Source organism: Somniosus microcephalus, chromosome 1 (assembly GCF_052327205.1).
Source record: "Somniosus microcephalus isolate GS21.2 chromosome 1, FLI_Smic_1.0, whole genome shotgun sequence".
Lineage (NCBI taxonomy): Eukaryota > Metazoa > Chordata > Chondrichthyes > Squaliformes > Somniosidae > Somniosus > Somniosus microcephalus.
This window is the reverse complement of record NC_140987.1, coordinates 91,011,775-91,030,797: the sequence shown is the minus strand read 5'-3', so window position 1 is coordinate 91,030,797 and position 19,023 is coordinate 91,011,775.

Sequence of the window (19,023 nt, the reverse complement as noted above, 5' to 3'; positions counted from 1 at the left end):
TCTGAAATAAATCAATGAGAAGAAATTGTACAACCAAACAGAAAATTTCATGTTTTCAGATCACATAGGGGGCAATTTCCACTTTTGACACAGGTGAAAAACGGGTTGTTATGGATCAGCCGTCTGGTGTACACCCTTCTCAATTTCCTTCTCCATTAAATAGCTTCCCGCCTGTTTTGGGTGGGAATTCTGTGCACCTCATTGAATCAGACAGGCCTTGGGTATCCTCTGCCGGTCATTCATTTTGCAGGTAGCCAGCAGTTGAAAATCCGCCCCCCCCACCCCCAAACCCACCTGCCCCCCCACACCCCACCTTCTGCCCAAACCTACCATTATCTTTTCCTCCAAGGTCATAGAGGAATGATGCTTGATTCCCCCACAGAAAAAAAATCCCAATTTCTTGGACTGGGTGTGATCTTAGAGATGGTTTATCAAGTGCCACACTCTTTACTGTCTCTTTGGACTGTCCAGGGAATTGTTTTGGAATTACTAAAGTTAATGTTCTTCATTGGCTGACGAGTGTTGTTACAGTTTTCATGGAGGAAGTTTGTTTTCCCCTTCAGTGTAGATAATCAATTACCTGTAAAGCTTTGGTATGTGTGGAAATTCGATGTTGCACTGGCAAGAAAATCCTTTTCTAGTTTTGCTATGAGGATTGTGGGCCACTTTGGTGCCGATAGCTGTGCCCACGGTCTGTAAGTGCATTTGGTTATTAAAGAGAAGTATTTGTTTTGGTGAATTAATTCTGTGAGTTGAATAATAGTTCCTGCAGGGAAGCAATGTTATTGGAAAGAATACCTGCAGGCTTCCAGTCCGTCATTGTGAGAAATGTTTGTGTAAAATGCTTCTACGTCCTTGGTGGCTAGGGTTGAGCTGAAAGCTTGTGCAACTGTGTCATTTGTCTTATCGAGGAACTCTATGGTGTCCAGAATGAAGCTGGGTATTTGCTGCATTACAGGTTTAAGTTTAGATTCAATCCAGCCAGCAATTTCCTCATAAGCGTGCATGTTTCTGAACATATTGGTCTGCCTGTCTGGCCAGCCTACTTTATGAATTCTAGGGAGGATGTAGAGTGTGATTACAACTTAGAGAAACAAGATCAAGAAAAAAAAAACGTGTTACTATTTTGAAAAATCTGGATGAGGTTTATGATTCAGGTGTGAATTCCACGGCGGAGTCAAAGTGTAAACAGTTGTCACTGGTGTCAGAGGGTGATCAATGCATTTCATTACTGTAGTCCCCTTCTTCATAACTGCAATGGATCACCTTTGTCTGCAAGTTCAATGGTTATGTTGCCACTATTTCAGGAGGTTGATAATTGCACTCTTTTCTAGTGGTTGGAGTTGAGTTTATGTTGTCAATTAAGAGCCTGAGAGATTGCCCTGTGGTTGAAAATAAAACTTGCAATGAAAGCATCTAATTTGGGATTGTGGCATTAGAAAGGGGTCCATGACAGCTCACAATCTGGAATCACTTAAACTAAGGCTATATTCACTGGATTGTCCGGTGGATTGCCCCATCTTAACATGTAAGAGTAAATAGCTAATAGATTGTAAGGGAACAGAGGATCAGAGACATCTGTTTCTATTTTATGAGGCTTCAATTCCCATTCATAGGCAAATTTCTAACCCTCTGAATAAAGTTTTATATTAACCAGAACCTTATTGTGTTCTGAAATATCATCCTAGTCATGTGTTATTCTGCAAATTCCAAATCTAATTTGTAATGTCTGTACTTTGCTGATATTCTGATAACTTCTGTGCCCGCTTAATGTGTATGAATTACAATATACTTGTGTATTATGCATCGGCATAAAATTAAATCAAACAGTATATCCCCATCCTAAAATTACAAGTAGCAGCATCTTAACATTCTCACAAGTGAATCTTTTCTTGTAAAATAAAGCCCTCCATTTCTGTTAAATAAGCAGGAGCACTATTGAACCTGTTTCCCTTTGCTGTTTAATGGCAATAAGGGCAGAGACAAATGTTAAGACTGGCAACAATCTGGGAGCTAATCTGAATCTGCCAGGTTTGTTGGTTACATTGCTACTTCTAGTTTTCCATCCTTTAAAGCAAGCGATTGCAATAGTTAAGGAAATTTAGTTGAGGAATCTGTTTTAGATAAGGTCAATTAAGGCCTTGTTAATTAGCTGCCATGAAAAAAATGATATTTTTTCCACTGGTCATTATGAAACAGCCACAGTGTGTTAAGCTCACCTGCTGAGTTGGAGTTACTTAAACCAATGAGAAACTAAACTATGCGGCAGAGCATCTGTTCAATATACATTTTAGTACATTTGCTGCATTACTGATTCGCCATCAGTGACAGGGGGATAAGGCTGCTACACCGGAGAATATCAACTACCTTTTAAATAATTTTCGACACTGCAGTTGAGGGCACTTTAAAGAGATTAACACAAACGGTTTAAAAGCCTCCATTGCGCTGCTAAGCTATATATTTAATTTTAGCAGATGAGCAGAAAACTATTTAAAAGCATCCAATGTGCTGCACGTCTATATATTTCATTGGACTGTGCAGATTTGCTTAATTTCCTACCGTTTCCCATTCACCAGACCTATATTAATGACGTTGGATGTTACACGACTAGTGAAATAATTACTCCACTCACTTCCTCCAAATCAAAGATGTTGCTATGAGAACCCGCATGGGTCCTAGCTATGCTTGCCTTTTCGTGGGATATGTGGAACACACTCAGGTCCCCTCCCTCACCTCTTTTTCCGGTACATTGATGACTATCGGTGCCATTTCCTGCTCTCGCCCTGAACTAGACCATTTCATTCACTTTGCTTCCAATTTCCACCCTTCCCTCACCTTCACATGGTCCATCTCCGACTCTTCCCTTCCCTTCCTCGACTCCTCCATCTCCATCTCTGGGGATAGGTTATTGACAAACATTCACTACAAGCCCACTGACTTCCACAGCTACCTGGACTACACTTCCTCCCACCCCGCCTCCTGTAAGGACTCTATTCCATTCTCCCAGTTTCTCCGTCTCTGCCGCATATGCTCTGACAATGCCACCTTCCATACCAGTGCTTCCGACATGTCTTCCTTTTTCCTCAACCGAGGATTCCCCTCTACAGTGGTTGACATGGCCCTTAACCGTGTCCATTCTATCTCCCACACTTCTGCCCTCACCCCTGCCCCTCCCTCCCGGAACCACGATAGAGTTCCCCTTGTCCTCACCTTTCACCCCACCAGCCTCCACATTCAACGGATCATCCTCTGCCATTTCCACCACCTCCAGCGTGATCCCACCACCAAACGCATCTTCCCCTCACCTCCCATTTCAGCATTCTATAGGGACCGCTCCCTCCGCGACATCCTAGTCCACTCCTCTATCGCCCCAACACCCCTTCCCCTTCGCCCGGCACCTTCCCTTGCAAGCGCAGGAGATGCAACACATGCCCTTATACCTCCTCTCTTCCCACTGTCCAGGGCCCCAAACACCCCTTCCAGGTGAAACAGTGATTTATTGTACTTCTTGCAATTTAGTATACTGTACTCGCTGCTCACGATGTGGTCTCCTCTACATTGGGGAGACCAAATGCAGATTGGGTGACCGCTTTGCGGAACACCTCCGTTCAGTCCGTAAGGGGAACCTTGAGCTTCCGATCGCCTGTCACTTAAATTCACCGCTCCATTCCCACTCAGACCTCACCGTCCTCGGCCTCTTACATTGTTCCACGGAAGCTCAGCGTAAGCTCGAGGAACAGCACCTCATCTTTCGATTAGGCACTTTACAGCCCTCTGGACTCAACATAGAGATCTACGATTTCAGATCATAACCCCGGCCCCTATCATATATATACTTTTTATCCACACTTTTGTTCTGTTCTTCTCTCCCACCTGGCAGCTGTCTTCCATTCTGCCAGCGCAATTTACACTTCATCTAGAGCCATCCTTTGTTTCTTAACCTGTCCCATTATCATCTCCTTTTGCCTTCAATATCTCTTAATGTCTCTCAATGTCTCTTAACCTCTCCTGCCTTATATCCTATCACAGGCCTTCCCTTTTGTTCTTTCATCCCCTTCCCCATTTCCCAGCCACTACACTTGCTTAAAAATCTGTTCCATTTCCTGCTTTTTTCCAGTTCTGACGAAAGGTCATTGACCTGAAACATTAACTCTGTTTCTCTCTTCACAGATGCTGCCTGACCTGCTGAGTTTCTCCAGCATTTTCTGTTTTTATATTAGTGAAATAATTGCTAAGTCACTTAAGGGCTGCAAAATGAGCATTATTGCAAGCAAATTGGCTAGGTTTCTGGCAGTAAGGCTAACACAATCATAATAAACTGACACAGAAGAAAATGGAAATAAGCAGCATTGCTGTTTGTTGCTGCAATTTTTTTTTAAGTGATCAGATTAACAGCCACATTTCTACAAGTGGAAATTATGGTCTAATATAAACCGAGAAGCTACTATTGATGATATTGCCAGAGAAGTGAATAATGCACCTGCAGAACATTCATTTGAACGCTACTTTAATGTAGGCACTAACCTATTTGTTTTAAATGGGTTAACTCCTCCATTAAAATAGCAGAGGACTTTGATTCAAACAGGTTCAGTGCTCATCTACTAATATCGCTAGTAAAATATCAATGATTTCCATGCAGTAGTGCAAAATTACTGTGACTAGAGTGTTCAAGATTAAAAGAAAGCTCCATTCTTGCTTTGTGATTAAAATTCTTACCAAGGAAAGAACTATTTGACAAATATGCAAACATATATTTCCTAGCTCTGTGCAGCATACAATTATTAGGGCCAATTCGTGGTTGGAAGGGAGCAGTAACAGAACTAAAACCACTGCGTAGTACTTACACCCCATTGCTGCTGACATCTGGCCTCATCGATCTATGCAAATCATGGTCTATAGGGTCCTGATGCATTTTTAGCATTCCAATGGGTGGCTTGCAGTGTGTAAGCCCCGCCCAGTGGAACACAACATAGCTTGACCTCACCAGTAGTCCTTAAAGTGACCAGGGATGTCGCTCCAATAATGCTCCAAGTAAGTTCTTTTAACAATTTTTGTGGAGTCAGAGACAGCATGCATGTTCCTTCTGGTCCCACAGAAATCATCCCACCCACTGCCAGACCCTGTGCCCCTCCCACCCCCCCCACCTTGCAGTGATTGCCTGTGGAGCCTGTAAGATATAATTCGCTGTTCATTGTGACTTGGCTGAATTTGATGTACCAGCATGCTTCAAGAGTTCTGCAAACAAACCTTTAAACAGATTTAGTTAACTTCTGTAACCCTTTTAGACATGACATAAGCGGCCTTTTTTTGAGAAAGTGGCATTCCAACTGTGATTAACTCTATGACATGCTTAGCTCGATCTCCAGAAAGCATTTGACAAAGTTCTGCATAAAAAGCTACCGGTTACATCTCAATGCAGTTGATGTTCAGGGGATTCAGAGTAAATCTTGGGAATTTATGAAAAATTGGCTGAAGGATAGAATACTAGTTAGAACAGTTATGTCACGGTGGGCAAAGTGTTGATTGTGGTGCCCAGGGATTGGGATTAATATTATTCCTAATTTACATCAATGAGTTGAATTCAGAAGCTTAATGCAAATTGGTTAAATATATATATGATACAAAATTAGGAGGAACAGTTGATTCTGCAGGGAAAGTTAGAGCAACACAAAATAAGTGGGCAAAATATGAATGTGGGTAGAGCAATGTTAGATGAAATTTAAACTGGTAAGTGTAAAGTGCTGCATGTGGGAAGGAAAGATGGACAACACACATTCTCCTTGAATGGTGTTGAAGTAGCTAAGGATGAAGTTGAAACACACTTAGCAGTCTGGGTAGTCTCAATACTCAGCAGGTCCAAACATTTTGGAGCAGCAAGCCACAAAGCCAAGTGAATGAAAAACTGTATTTTCAAAACAGTAAAGTATAATTCAAAGGAAGTCATGCTCAAACTGTATAGTTATATTAGCACATTACCGCTTAGTCAGACTTTGCAGCAGTTCTTAATCTTTTAGACACGACTTGTACCAGAAGAAGAAAATCGGCTCCTGGTCTGCAGAGAGGTCTGTTTTTTTCAGCCATTCCCTATAGACAGAGCCACTGATTATGGTGACGGAATAATTCATTTTCCATTTTCCTCAAATGGAATTCCATTTACTTTTCTTCAGAAACTGTAAACCTGTGGCACTGCCTATGATATTCCTCTCAAACAAGTTGAGAAGCATGACTCCCACATTGATCTAGGTGTACTGTAATCTTATTTGTACGTCATTTCAAAGTGCTTTAATCAGCACCTCTGCATGCAACGATAAAATTGTGATTCCAAATCTTTACTCTAAATACGCAAAATGAGGATCAAAATCTATCCAACTCGTCAGATCATTTGGTGGGATGGTCCATATATAAGGAAGGAAATAGAAAAATATCAGCAAAAAATTGTCAGCAGTGGTGTGGAAATTTTGGACATTTCCATAAAAGGGTACTATTTACTGCCAGAATCTCACGTTTAAGGTTAGATGAGGGATTTACATTAAGGTGCATTAAATGAGAAGATATAAATAGCTAAATAATGAAATAGCTGCATAGGACATTATTTTACATCCCTAGAGCCACTGAAATATTTGAATATGTTAGAACCTATTCCCAATTTTAGATGTGCAATAACAGAAATTGATTGCAAATTGAGCAATTGATTTTCCTATAATTTTGGATAAAGACAAATGATGGATTAGTTATTCTGCTCCTGGTTCAAGCTAAATTGGTCATAAAAGGTTTAATTAGTGCAACCCATCCATGTCAATTAAATGAATTTGGTTTTATTCCATTGTGTCCTCTTTTACGTGTTTATGTGGGGAAAGGGAGGGAGGGAAATGCAGCAAATAATGCAAAATTGCATCTCAGGCCACATAATCATGTATCTTCTACGACTGTCTAAGTAAAAAGGTGGCTATTACAATCTTCAGTTGCGATAAGAAAATTTAGTAAAATATAATTGCATTCTGTGATGGTAAAATAACTGTATATTTGGGAAAGAAGATGGCAGCAATTTTAACAAAAAAAACAGCTGAAGTGTTCATAGAAATAGTGGAAATGGCTGAGGGCTGAAAAATTAAACTGTTTTACTAACCAAGGAGAAAAAGTTTTATATAATGGTCCACATCTTTAAAAAAAAGCACTAATTACTGTAATTTGGGTATGTATTGATTTATAATAGCAAATCGAGAAACTGCAATAGCCCCGGATTGTGACTCCGGGCAGACTTTGGGCAGGTGGGTAGCGATATGAGTTGGAAACTCACCCGCTGCTTCAGAAGTGAAGCTATTTTAATTCCTGTGCCACATTTAAATCCTATCGGCCCAATTTCCACCCAGAGCACTTCTTAAGGCCTTGGCTTCTCATCCCACTATCTTCACCCAACAGAATAGCTACAGCGACCTCCCTGTTCAGGCCACCAGTTAAAATTGCCATCTGGTCCCAATGATGACATTGGAACACGACGTGCATATATAAAGAAGAACCCCATTGTCTTTGGGCGGGTGTCCTTGGTGCTTGGTCAGCAGAGCAGGTTAAAATTCAGAAAAGTGAGTGGCCAGTGACCTTCTGGCAGGTAAATAACCTGGACAATTTTAACTGTGGGCAGGGTTAAAATCAGCCACGGTATCTTACAAATTAGACTAGAATCTAAAATGTAGTCCATAAAGCACTGACATTCTAGACATCTTGGGTGAAAGCATATTAGTACATCTATCTATCTTCTATATATATAAAGCAGTTGGTTTGTCTGTCTGTCTGTATGTCTGTATGTATGTCTGTCTGTCTGTCTGTCTGCTATACACTCAAAAGTTATAGAGCGTGCCTACACATATGTTATATCAAAAGAAAGCTGATGATCAGGGGAGTGTCATAGGCATATTTACTTTTTGGTCAGACAAAAATTGTTCGGACAGTATACAAAAAACTCAAAAATCCGCTCATTAGCAGTTGACCAATCCTACCGTTCATTAGCGTTGAGTGACATGATGGTTGACCAATCCTACAGTTCAGTGACCTGATGGTTGACCAATCGGTGCGTCACGGGCGGGACCTAACCCTGCAGCCTCCCGAAACGTCGCCACCACTTTTTCCCCTGCTTTTCCTCAACAGCGAGCGGTGCAGCTGCGTCGGCCCGCCGGAGCGGGAGGTGAGTTGGGGGTCACTCGGGCCAGGCCTTACAACCACTCAGCCCGAGACACAGAGCGGGGGAGCGGCAGCGGGTGGCCGTCAACCGCGCGGCCCGAGACACAGAGCGGTGGAGCGACAGCGGCCGGCCGTCAACCACACGGCCCTCTAAACTGCCCTGGCAATGCCGGGCCCCCCCAGCTAGTATTACTATACAATAACACATAGACCAATTTTATTTATTATAGTCTACTGCAAATTAAATTTCTGTAATCATCTGCTGACCAAATCATGAGTATAATGGGCTGAATCTTTACTTTTCCATGAGGTTGGGTGCGGGGGGTCGGGGGCGTGCAGCAGGTTGCTATCCTGGATGTTCTATCAGCGCGCTCTGCAGTGTCTTTTTAACTAAACTGCATCAATTAAATTAGTCATGCGGTTTTCCCAGCCAATTAACTGGAGTGAGTCTGATGATGTCATGGATGACGCGACTTCATCTCACCTGTTTAAAGGAGCATTGCACAGATGATAGTTGAAGGTTGGTGGAGGTGCTGCAGAGGTTGGTGGGGGAGACAGTGGTTGGTGTGAGATTAAGCAAGTTGTTTGATTATGAAGGTTTAAAGATTTGTAAGCAAAAATGCAGGCTCAGCGCCAAAAGGCTGCGTCCAACTTCAGTGGTGCCTCCCTGGGAATCTTGCTCCAGGGAGTGAGATCGCGCAGAGAGGTCCTCTTCACTGGTGACGATAGGAAGAGGCCAGTGGTAGAGACAAAGAGGGCATGGCTGGAGATTGCCGAAGAAGTGAGCAGCAAGAGTATGGTCACCAGTTCCTGGATACAGTGCAGGAAGAGATTTAATGTCCTCATGAGGTCAGGAAAGGTAAGTACAATGCCACATTCAATTACATCCTGATGTGTGTGTCACCCCAACCCTCTCACTCTGCCTTCCCAAGTCTACTCCTGCACATCACTCCTCACACCAACCTACCTTCCAGGTGCACCCATCCCTCACTGTCAATGCACCTACTCACATCCCCATCTGACTATCCACCACTGACACTCACCCTCATCCTAATGGAATCATAGAAATTAATGCCACAGAAGAAGGCCATTTGGCAATATCACGCCACTCCCTCATATTCACCCTCTACAGATGTAATCCATCCATCCCTTACACTCATTCCATCACTCTCACACAAAGATCTCTTGTTTCCCTCCTTGCAGGAGAAGAGAGCAGAGAACACCTGGGAGAGGCAGAGAACCGGAGATGGCCCTCCAGTATTCACCAATTTGACTCCAGCAGAGTAGGAGGTGCTGGACATAAGTGGAGTTTTAGAGCTGCTGGTGGTGGGAGATGGAGAGAGGGGGACCTCCCAAAACCTGGTGACAGAATTAAATATCAAACAGCCACATGGCATACAACAGTCACTCATAGTGAAATATGATCATGTGCATAATGGTAACTTTAAGCATTCTTATCAAAGCAGTTCTAATTCATGTCTTTACTCTCCCACAGGTCCATCAAGTGCCACCCCCAACCCCACTGTCCAGCCGTAGAGGAAGACAGCTCCTCAGAGGAAGCTCCAGTCTCTGAGAGTGCACAGTCAACAGACTCAAGCGCACCCAGCATCAACGCAGATACGCACACATTGGTGGGTCCTGTGAGGGAGAGAGTAGTGTTGTCACCTGGTGTCTCACAGATCACAAGTGAGCAAGAGCAGATGGCGGAGACAGGGACAGCAGTGGAGAATCCTCGTCAGAGAGCACAGGACACTCCAAGCTCTGCTCAGTTGCATGCAGATGCTGAACTTCTGGGGCTGTTGACAAAGAGGATGATCTTGGAGAGGAGCAGCAAAAAATGCTGGAGACTCTAGCAGCTTTTCCAGCTGCGGTGTGTGCAATTGTAGGGAGAATGGAGGAATCTATCTCCAACATGGGCAGCACCATGTCGCAGGCGATGGCGATGATGTGCCTTTCCATGGAAAGGGTGGCCACCTGCATGGAACATCAAATGCGCCAGTCAAATGAGTGCATGCTTGCTGTGAACAACAGCTTGCAGGCTCTGATTGCAGTCATATCTAGGAGGGAAACCTAGACTAGGGTGTTCATCACCTCATTGATGTGCAGCAAGGTGCTCTCCAGCTCCTTGCTAGCAGGGATGTGTGGGTGGCCCATGAGAGGAATGATGGTGAAAGGGGACATGGCAGTGGGGGCTCTTCTCAAAGCACTCCCACTTCTCCCCCATTGCCCACTGCCCCACTCAGTCACAGCCCCACATGCTGCTTCAGATCGCAATGGCCGAGTCTGCCCTTGCACAGTTGCAGGAGGAACAGTCTTTTGTGAAGCCCTCACAGGCTCCAAAACCCAAAGGATGTCCACCAAAAGTGTCTGAACAGTCAGAGCAGGGAAGTGAGCAACCTGCCTCTACCTTTGCTGAAGCCACAGGGGGTGCACGTCGTAGAAGCAGTAGGAAAAGAAAAATTACACAATTGTAGATGTACAAGGGGATGCACATGGGTGTGTTCCAAAATGTTATAGGGTTAAGTTTCAGTTATATTTATGAGCCACATAAATTCATTTATTTGCACCACTTTCCCATCTTGTCCATTTTTGCCGGCTACCTGGGAAGTGGCCTTGTCAGTTGGAGTGAATGTTAAGACATTACTTAACCTTGAGCAATGGGTGTGTGTGTGACAGGAATGGTTTGGTCATTTCATGCTTTGTGGTTTTGGTGCGGGGGGTGGAGGGGTTTGGGGGGGTTGTAAGTTGGTTCAGCATCTGGGTGCCATATGAGTGCACTGGTACAACTTAACTAAATCGTGCCATTATGAGTCCAGCCCAGGCCTCTTGGGCAGCAATGTGCGCTGCTGATGTTGCCATCTCCACCTCAGGTCCCTCTTCCTCCTCCTCCTCCTCCTCATGTTCCACCTGCTTCTCCTCCTTCTCCTCTGAAGAGGCTTGCACTCTGCACCTTGCTCCTCCTGCAGCTCTAATCCTTACTGCTGCGCTATGTTGTGCAATGCACAACATACAACAATCATTCTGGAGATAGCAAAATACTGCAGATGCTGGAAATCCGAAATAACAACAGCAAATGCTGGAAAAACTCAGCAGGTCAGGCAACATCCGTGGAGAGAAATTTGAGTTGACGTTTCGGGTTGAAACCCTTTTTCAAAACTGGAAAGAAAATAAAATAGGTCGAAAGCAGGGCTGCGATTGAACAAAAAAAGTAAAAGTGACAATAAAAGGTATTCGAAACCAGACGAGGTGGTAATAGGCCGGTGGAGACAAAAGGCAGCTGAGATTAGGTGTGAGGTGTACTGGCAGGTAAGAGACAGCTGCCAGGTGGGAGAGAGAAACAAAAGGAAAGGGGGGGTGGGGTGGGGTGGAAAAAGAAGACCCAAAACAAAGGAGTGGAAAAAATTATAAGTAAAAAAGTAATAGGGGCCGAGGTTATGATCTGAAATTGTTGAACTCGATATTGAGTCCGGAAGGCTGCAAAGTGCCTAATCGGAAGATGAGGTGCTGTTCCTCGAGTTTACGTTGAGCTTCCATGGAACAATACAAGAGGCCAAGGACGGTGAGGTCCGAGTGGGAATGGAGCGGTGAATTAAAATGACAGGCGACCGGAAGCTCGGGGTCACCCTTACGGACTGAATGGAGGTGTTCCGCAAAGCGGTCACCCAATCTGCGTTTGGTCTCCCCAATGTAGAGGAGACCACATCATGAGCAGCGAATACAGTATACTAGATTGCAAGAAGTACAAGTAAATCGCTGTTTCACCTGGAAGGGGTGTTTGGGGCTCAGGACAGTGGGAAGGGGGGAGGTATAGGGGCAGGTGTTACATCTCCTGCGCTTGCAGAGGAAGGTGCCAAGCGAAGGGGAAGGGCTGTTTGGGGTGATAGAGGAGTGGACTAGGGTGTCTCAGAGGGAGCGGTCCCTACGGAATGCTGGGAGGGGAGGGGAAGATACATTTGGTGGTGGGATCACTTTGGAGGTAGCGGAAATGGCGGAGGATGATCCGTTGTATGTGGAGGCTGGTGGGGTGAAAGGTGAGGACAAGGGGAACGCTATCGTGGTTCCGGGAGGGACGGGCAGGGGTGAGGGCAGAAGTGCGGAAGATAGAACGGACACGGTCGAGGGCCGTGTCAACCACTGTAGAGGGGAATCCTCAGTTGCAGAAAAAGGAAGACATGTCGGAAGCACTGGTATGGAAGGTGGCATCATCGGAGCAGATACGGCGGAGACGGAGAAACTGGGAGAATTCTGGAGACCCTGGCTGGTGTGTACTGAAGGGCTCCTCCAGATCTGTCCAGGCATCTGAAGCGCATCTTCAGCATCCCGATTGCGTGCTCTATTATACATCTGGTCGTCATTTGGCTTTGATTATAGATGCTGGTATCCTCCTTCTAGTATGCACCTCTTGCTTTCCCGCCCTCCCCTCACCACAACTCCACCCTTGAGCCTTTTTCATTTCGCACACCCAATAAATGCAGCCTGCCCAGCCAGTGGTTGGCCAAGAAGAATGAGAGAAAAGAGAAGAAGAAGAAGAAGAGTGATGATGATTTGACACTCCCAGCCACCAGCTCCAGGCCATTTGCAGTGTCCCCCCACTGAAAGTCAGCAGCCTTCCACCAGCCATGCTATGGCCATTGGGGAAGCACTGCATAACATCAGTAGGGTAGGCAAAGACACACACAAGACAGTCACTAAGAGAATGCATAAGGGTGATAAGTTGATTTCTTGATTTCATATTGGATGGATAGATGTATAAAGTTGGATTGGGAAGTTTGCTTTGTGGTGGCTTTTATTTCAGCATCAAGGCCAAAAGGGTGCTATGATGGTCAGTAACAGTGGGAAGGTAAGGTGTGGGACTAATGTTGAAAGGGGAATTGGTGTTGTGGTCACTGGGACAGCAGGCGGATGATTCCATCCCAGATATCCCGGCCAAAAGGGGCTGTCTGGGATGCATCATTCCATCTGCTTCCTCTTCTTCTGTGACTTCCTCTTCGGCGTCTTCCTCTTCCCTCTGCTGTAAGGCTTGCAAGATTCTACAGACTCCCCCAAACCAAGAAAGAAGAGATTATTGGACTGTTTGAAATAATATTGGGCCAAAAGGGACCTAAAATCAAAACCCCAGGATTTTTGGCTATTTTAAAAGGCATGTACAGGCCTGTGGAAAAGCTACAATAAAGAAAATGGGTTGGACACTGTGGGACAGACAGTTTGAGTATTGGAAAAGGTCAGATTGAGAATGTTCTGGGCCATCCCAGTCATTCTACATAAAGACAATAGGCCCACGGAAGGACAGTTCCAGCCGAAACCTACAGGGCCATCAAGAACATGAATAATACAATACATGCAATTAATCAACAAAAGAGACCCTGGCCCCAGCAGGAGAAGACAATCAAACAACAGTTTAAACCACTCAGAAAGATTTCCAAAACCACTTTGCACACTTAAACTGATGTCGAAGAAATCCCGAAACCAGTTAAAAACCAATTAAAAATAGACGGGGCCAGCCCCGAAACGCGATAAGAATTTTAAAACTATTAAAATTAAGGAGCCCGCCAAAATTAACAATGGACCAGAGGAGATTTGACGGTCAGATAAGCCAGGCCTCAATACAGTATAATTGAGGCTTGCTTGTTCAGTACAACGGACAGTTCAGTTGAGAAGTGCAGTTCGGCTGAGAAAGGTTCAAGTTCAGTACAGGAGAGCAGTTAGAAAGTACGGTTCAGAAAGAGTACTACTCATCATCATCATCACCACACAGTCAGAGAATCGGAGACTTGAGGAGAGAAGAATGGAACGAAAGGAAAAAGGAATCGCGGTAACCAAAGGCCTCAAGAAACCAACAGCTAACAATATTACCATCAACTAGGTATTATTGGGCCGCCGCGACCAACAAGAAACAAACCAACAGGAAGTCGAAAACTCGCAAGTTTGTTTCCACACTACAAGCTAGCCTGACTTACCCCTGGGTAAGATTTAACACAAAAGACTCTAAAAATTATACCTAACCAAAGGAAATTGGGTACTTACCCGATAAATCCAACTACGCACCCGACCGCATCAGCGGACTTGCGAAGACTGAAAACCCAACGCAGGTGCAGTCTTCCACCACGTCCGGGGTATGGCAGGCCCCAACCACCACAACTAAAGAGAACCCCGAAATCACGAACCTCTACAACTGTCAAGAAAATTGTTTGGTGAGCATTCCCTGGTCCTCTGGAATCCAACCTAGTTAGTATAGTGGGATTGGGAGGGGTAAGGTATTTTGTCCATTGTCATTCTCCCTCGCATATTCCGAAGTGTTTCCCCTTTTAGAGTATAAGATTTATTGTATTGTATATTTTCCTGTCTCAAAATAAAATCTAAATTCTTTTCACCAACTCAGTTGTCTGTTGCAATTTCATTACAACCCCCAAATAAGTCCAAAGTCTAGAACCAAGGGAGTGGGAGCGATTCAAACCACTCAGCGAGTCAGAGGCAAAGCTGACCACACACACACCACCCCTTACACTGCGAGTGGATGCTGTAAATCTGAAATAACAGCATAAAATGCTGGAAATACTCAGCAGCTCAGGCAGCATCTCAACCTAAGGTGTGAACTCTGTTTCTCCACGGATGTTGCCTGACCTGTTGAGTATGTGAAGCATTTTCTGTCTTCTCTGAGGCCTTCCTTTACCATCCGAGGCCTATCAAGCATCCAGCAGCACTCCCTACACACTTTAAAAAAGTTTAATATCTATTGCAGCAAGCCACTACTTCAATAAAATCAAGAAAACCCAGCAGCCACTACTTTTTCACCAGATGATGGCAGGTCCCGCGGCATCCTTTATTTTCAATGTTCCCTTTGAGCTGCCGGTAACTGGCAGCGTCCTGGAGAAAAAAATGACAGCCTGGTGATGGCAATCAGCTCATTACATCATCCAATGGAACAGTTCATACCAAAGTAGGAAAAAACAGATATTTTGCAATGTGAAATGCAAAGAATTGTTTCAATGTTTTGAATATTTAAATACTTGACTTTAATAAGTGACCCTATGTTCCTATGACCCATCATTTGGTATGTTTTCTGCTGCAAGTACTTATGAGGCTGGAGTGAAAAGGGTGTAAAACTGGGAAGACAGTGTTAGTAGCGTTGCTATTCCAAGTTTTCTGCTTTATGAAAAAGGTACTTATTAACATTAACAGTCTGTGCTTATTTTAATACAGATGTTCTAATAATGCCAATTAAGGACTAGGTAATGGCTTTTAATGTCAAGTGGTTGTGTTTCCTTTTTGAGTGCAATTAGTAATACAATGGTAGTAGCGATATTGAATAGGGTAAATCAAAGGCAGAATCTATTTGGTTAGAATTAAGGAACAATAGAGAAGCCATACGCTACTGGGTGTATACTACAGGCCACCAAATAGTGGGAAGGAGACAAAGGAGCAAATTTACAGGCAAATTACAGAAAGATGGAAGAACTATAGAGTAGTGATAATGGGGGACTAAGATAATAAAGAGGATGTCCTTAAATGGTTCCCTTTTATTTAAGCTGCGATTCTACTCTCATAGGCTCTCTTTGCCCATCTTATTCCCTTTTTTTACATCTCCTCTGTACTTTCTGTATTCGGCTTGGTTCTCTACTGTATTATGAAACTTACATTTGTCATAAGCCCTCTTTTTCTTTTCATTTTAATCTCTACATCTTTGGTCATCCAGGGAGCTCTAGTTTTGGATGCCCTTTCTTTCTCCCTCAGGGGAATATATCTACTCTGTACCCAAACCACCTCCACTTTGAAGGCTTTCCAATATTCAATTACTGTTTGGGCTACCAATCTTTGATTTCAATCCACCTGGGCCAGATCCATTTACAACTCACTGAAGTTAGCCATCCTGCAGTTATGTATTTTTATGCTTGATTGTTCCTTGTCCTTTTCCATAACTATTCTAAACCTGATGATATTATGATCACTGTTCCCCAAATGCTCCCCATTGAAACATGCTTCACTTGCCTCACTTCATTCACAAGAACTAGATCCAGCACTGCTTCCTACCTCGTTGGTCTTGAAACACACTGATAAAGAAAGATCTCTTGTACACATTTCAGGAATTTCTCCCTCTTTGCCCTTTACACTGTTACTATCCAAGTCTTTATTGGGATAATTGAAGTCCCCCATTATCACTACTCTATAGTTTGTCCATCTTTCTGTAATTTGCCTGTAAATTTGCTCCTTTATCTCCTTCCCACTATTTGGTGGCTTATAGTATATACCCAGTAGCGTAATAGCTTCGCTATTGTTCCTTAATTCTAACCAAATAGATTCTGCATTTGACCCCTCAGCTCCATCATCCCTTTCCAGTGCTATAATAATTTCTTTGATCAATACTGCCACCCCTTTCTTTAAACATTCCTTATCTTTTCTGAATACCTTGTAGCCAGGAATATTATGTTCCCAATACTCCCCTTCTTTGAGCCATGTCACTGTTATTGTCCCCATATCATAGTCCCATGTGGCAATGTTCCTGCAGCTCACCAACCTTATTTACTGCACTCAGTACATTTACACACATGCACCCCAAACCCATCTAGACTGCCTCTCATTTGCCCCCTGTTTGATCCTTCTTATTTCTCAGCTATTCTTTACTCTAGTGCTAAAAGTCTCTCCCAGTCCTCTATGCACCTTGTTTCTCCTCTCTAATGTTTCAACCTGGTGCCCATCTTGCTGCCAAATTAGTTTAAGCCCTCCACCACAGCACCAGCTCTGTCGGGTGAAATCCATCCAATCCTGAACACATCCCTCCTGCTCCAGATTTGGTCCCACTGCCCCAGGAATCTGAAGCTCTCACTCCTGCACCATTTCTCCAGTCATGCGTTAACCTGTTTTATTTTACTGTTCCTATACTCACTACAGTGTGACATTAAGAGTGATTACATCCTTTGAGGTCCTACATTTTAACTTCCGCCCTAGCTCATAAAACTCTGACTGCAGGATCTCAACCCTTTACCTTTCTGTGTCACTGGTTCCCACATGGATCACGACTTCTGGCACTTTCCCTTACCCACTCAAAATGTTCTGCACCCTCTCAGCTCTCAGTGAGGTCCTTTACCCTGGCACCAGGAAGGCAGCACAGGATGCACGACTCACGTTGGCGGGTGCAGAAACGCCTGTCTAGCCCCCTATCGAATCCCCTATAACAATTGCATGATTAAATGAGCGGGAACACCAAGGAGCGGTGGCAGAGAGCAGCAGCTGACGCCAGACAAACGGAGGGGAAAAACTGAAATACTGGCGTCTTATTCAGTATAGAGTGAGGAATGGCAGGAGCCAAGGAACAAGTGCTAAGGCCACGATTTTGCCTACCAAGGGGGGTCTGAGGTGGCCGGGGTCAGTGGTGGTGTGTGACCCTGCTGCTGGCTCCATCCCGCTCTGTGAAAAGAATTTTACGTTGATTAGGCTTGTTAAGCCTGCCCAGCGCATTCGCCAGCCAATTGAAGGTAGTGGGTCTGATGACATCATTTGATGACACATCATTAGTCGGTTTCCTAAAAGGGACCATGCGCAAATTCATTTTGAGAGTTGTGCTGTCAGTGTTCTACAGCATTGAGCTGCTGCAAACACGAACAAGCACTGCACAGAGGTGCACGGCTGCACCCAGGCTGTCCCATGGCACCCTCCATATGCTTATGGAGGGAGCCATAACACGCAGGGAGGTTCTCTTCCCTTCCCATGGGCAGAAGAGACCTCCCCAGGAGATTAACACAGCCTGGTTGCACATTGCAGAGGAGGGCACAAGCAGGGATGTCGTCAGGAGGACCTGGGTGCAGTGCTGCAAACATTTAAATGATCTCAGTAGATCACAAAACTTTACTGCCAAGCCACACTCAACCTCATCCTGCTGTGCCACACATCAGGGCCTAGAAATTCAGTTGCGTTCGCCAGCCGTTAACGCCATAAGAGGGGTATATTTCCAGCGCTAGGCACTTAGCACCCGGGCGCAGACCGATCTGCGCCTACGCCCAAATTCAGTTGACATTTAGCGCCGGCGCAAAGTGTTTGCGCCCGCTCAGCTGCGCGCGCAGCTTATGACGTCATTTCGTCGTGCAACGCTGTTTGTGCGCCCCAAACCGGAAATTCAGTGGCACCCGCCCAATGTGGGCGTGGCGCTGTTAAGAACTGTGAAGTGGAACGCAACAGAGGCCCTGTGGGCCTCGGGGAGCGCTAATTAAAGGGCACTTACACTGACCTATAAAGCCCAGCCATTTTGCTGCAATGACTTTACTGCTTTGGATTTCTGGACAGAGACCAAGGGACAGAGCTTACTGATTTGGGACAACATAGGAGAGGTATTTTTGGCTTCTGGCCAGAGCTTTGACATTTGAATCATTGTGATTTCACTGTTTGCAACTTTACTATGGGGGCTGTATGGGGGTCCAACCCTCAGTTGCAGCATTATGTGCGAAGGGCTCGCAGACACTGTGAGAGAGGGCCAGCCATGCCTAGACGCAGAGGGGCCATCAGGCGTCGGCAACGTAGGCCTTACCCACTCAGGCAATACCGGCAGCAGGTGTCCTATCTCACCATGACTGCGGCGCATTGTGTTAAGAGGCTGCGCTTCAGAAGGGAGGTGGTTGCAGAGATCTGCCAGCTGCTTCACAGAGATCTGCGTCCACAGCTGATGTGCAGGACGTCTCTCTCGGTGGAAGTGAAGGTCACGGTGGCTCTGAACTTTTATGCAAGCGGCTCCTTCCAAGCCGCTGCAGGGGACATAGCGAACATCTCCCAGTTCGCCGCGCATCGCTGCATCCGGCAGGTCACCGATGCACTTTTCGCGAGGAGACACCAATTCATCTCCTTCCCCATGACCCTACAGAG